The sequence below is a fragment of the Elephas maximus genome, chromosome 17, assembly GCF_024166365.1.
Source record: "Elephas maximus indicus isolate mEleMax1 chromosome 17, mEleMax1 primary haplotype, whole genome shotgun sequence".
NCBI lineage: Eukaryota > Metazoa > Chordata > Mammalia > Proboscidea > Elephantidae > Elephas > Elephas maximus.
In genome coordinates, this window is record NC_064835.1 from 60,808,593 (window position 1) to 60,811,342 (window position 2,750).

The following is a 2,750-nucleotide window of genomic DNA, read 5'->3' on the forward strand; positions in this document are numbered from 1 at the left end:
CACTTAGTACCCACAATATCCCTCTGAACTTTGACCTTTAATTTCCCAGGTCACCTCCAGGACCTGGATGCTGATCTGGCCCAGGTTGTCCCACTGGCTCCGTCTACCCCATGTATGTTTGAAGGAAAATAAATAAACGTGAGCGATGTGGTTAGTGTCACCAAGTTATACACGTGAGAAACGTTGAATTGGCAAATAATGTGTTAGGACAATAGAAAAAAGAAAATGAGTGGGCCCTTCTTCAAACCTATCTTCGTCATGCTTAGTTAGAAGCTACCCTCGCGTGTTTGGAATAAGCTGAGTCCCAGCCTCCTCACACCCATGCCCCACCCCTCCTCTCCTGCTCAGGTAGGCTGCGCCTGAGTATCCAGGAAAGAAGCTGTACCCTGCTACCTCATGAGGTTTGTGTAGATTGATGAAAAAGACCTTCCGCCAGAGCCAACAGAGAGAGAAAGCCTCCCCCTGGAGCTGAAGACCTGAATTTGGACTTCTAACCTACTAGACTGTGAGAGAATAAACTTCTCTTTGTTAAAGCCACTCATTTGTGGTATTTCTGTTATAGCAGCACTAGATGACTTAGACAGAATTTGGTACCAGGTGTAGGGTGCTGCTCTAACAGATACCTAAAATGTGGAAGCAGTTTTGAAACTGTGAATGGATAGAGGACTCAGAAGGAAGTGAGGAGAACTGTTAAAACCAGAGAGAGCGCAGGTGGTGAGAAGCAGCAGCAGAGAACCGGTGACAGAAGAGGACCAGCAGCAGCAGAGGACCGGAAGCGGCAGAGGACCAGCAGCAGCAGAGAACCAGCAACAACAGAACCAAGAGATCAATGCAAGATGGCACTGGAGCCAACCCATAGAGTGAAGGAGGTGATTGACTCTGAGCAAGAGGCTTCCTGGAAGAGTGGGGTGCCTCAGGGCACTTATCAGTGGAGTTAGGCTTCCAACTCATGGAGCAAGAGAGCTGAGTACCTTCCAGCTGAAGTTTACTGGTGGAGTGGGGTGTCTCCAGGCAGTTGTCAGTGGAGTTACAGAGCTTTGGAGCACTTGCCCTAGCAGGGCAGATGCGGGCATGAGGCCCAAGGGCTGAGAGATCAAGAAACCAGGAAGCAGAAGCTGAAGAGAAAAGGAACCCAGAAAGCAGACCTGCCTTAGTCTCAAAGGGTATGGCCAAAACCTCTGGGGTTTCAAAGAGTGGAGCTATGGCCTCTAGTGTTTGTAAGGATGGAGTTGCCACTCAGATGGACTAGGAGAACGGTGTGCCTAAAGCCTAGGGAGCAGAGTTGCCATTCAAGTGGGCCTGGAAGGTGGAGCTGAAGTCCAGCGGGCCTGGAAGGCACAGCTGAAGCTCAGAGCTGAAGGGCCTCCACTCAGAGTCAGGAGAATGTAGTCAATACCTACAGTCTGGAGGGCAGGGCCATTGTGTAAATGGTCTCAGAGAACAGAGGATTATTTTCAAGCCTAGAGGGCTAATGCAATGTGTTCTGCTAACTTGCCTGGTGCCTGTTAAGCCTACTTTCCCTCCAATTTCTCCCATTTGTAATGAAAACGTGTAGCTTGTGCCTGTTCTGCCATTGTACCTTTGGAAGCCAATAACTTATATTCTAGATTTCACAAATCAAGAGGAATTTCTGGATTTTGGACTTGGAGTTGATTTAAAATTTTTGCTATGATACGATGGGGTGAATACGTTTTACATGTGGCAAGGTCATGGATTTTTGGGGACCAAAGTGTGGAGCATCATGGATTGAATTGTGTCCCGCAAAAATATGTGTATCAGTTTGACTACACCATGATTCCCAGTATTGTGTGATTGTTCACCGTTTTGTCATCTGATGTGATTTTCCTATGTTGTAAATCCTATTCTACGCTTGTGGTTAATGAGGCAAGATCAGGTTATGTTAAAGAGCATTAGGGTGGGATTGTAACACCCTAAATAAGGTCACGTTCCTGATCCAATGTAAGGGGAGTTTCCCTGGGGTGTGGCCTGCACTACCTTTTATCTCTTGTGAGATAAAAGGAAAGGGAAGTGAGCAGAGTTGGGAGACTTCATACCACCAAGAAAGCAGCACCAGGAGCAGAGCATATCCTTTGGACTCAGGGTTTCTGCGCAGAGAAGCTCCTAGTCCAGGGGAAGATTGATGAGAAAGACCTTCCTCCAGAGCCAACAGAGGGAGAAAGCCTTCGCCTGGAGCTGACACCCTGAATTTGGACTTCTAGCCTACTAGACTGTGAGAGAATGAACTTCTCTTCATTAAAGTCAACCACTTGTGGTATTTCTGTTATAGCAGCACTAGATATCTAAGACACAAAGCAATTAGCTGTGCTTGTTATGACTCTGAGGTTAGTTCAGTAACACACCCTTTTACATTTGCTCTGTTCTTTCCCTGCCCCACCCCAACCCCTATTTCTCTCATTTCTGATTCCCCAGGTTTGAACTAGTGGTGTGCTGATGAATGTTTAAAGACCAGCTCTCCAAGGGTAGTTTCCAACATAAATGTTGGTTGATGTTTTCATTTGTATTAATGAGTAAGATGACAGTGAAACAACAAAGAAATGTTCTGAACTTCACTCATTCATCAATGGCATGAGCATATTCTTTCTTATATTGGATTATACTTTTCAAATACAGGGAGAATATTTCAATTTTATACGCTATTCTATTAACAATATTAACACTCCTTGGAAACTCTATGGGGCAGTTCTACTCTGTCTTATAGGGTCACTATGAGTCGGGACTTGACAGCAGTG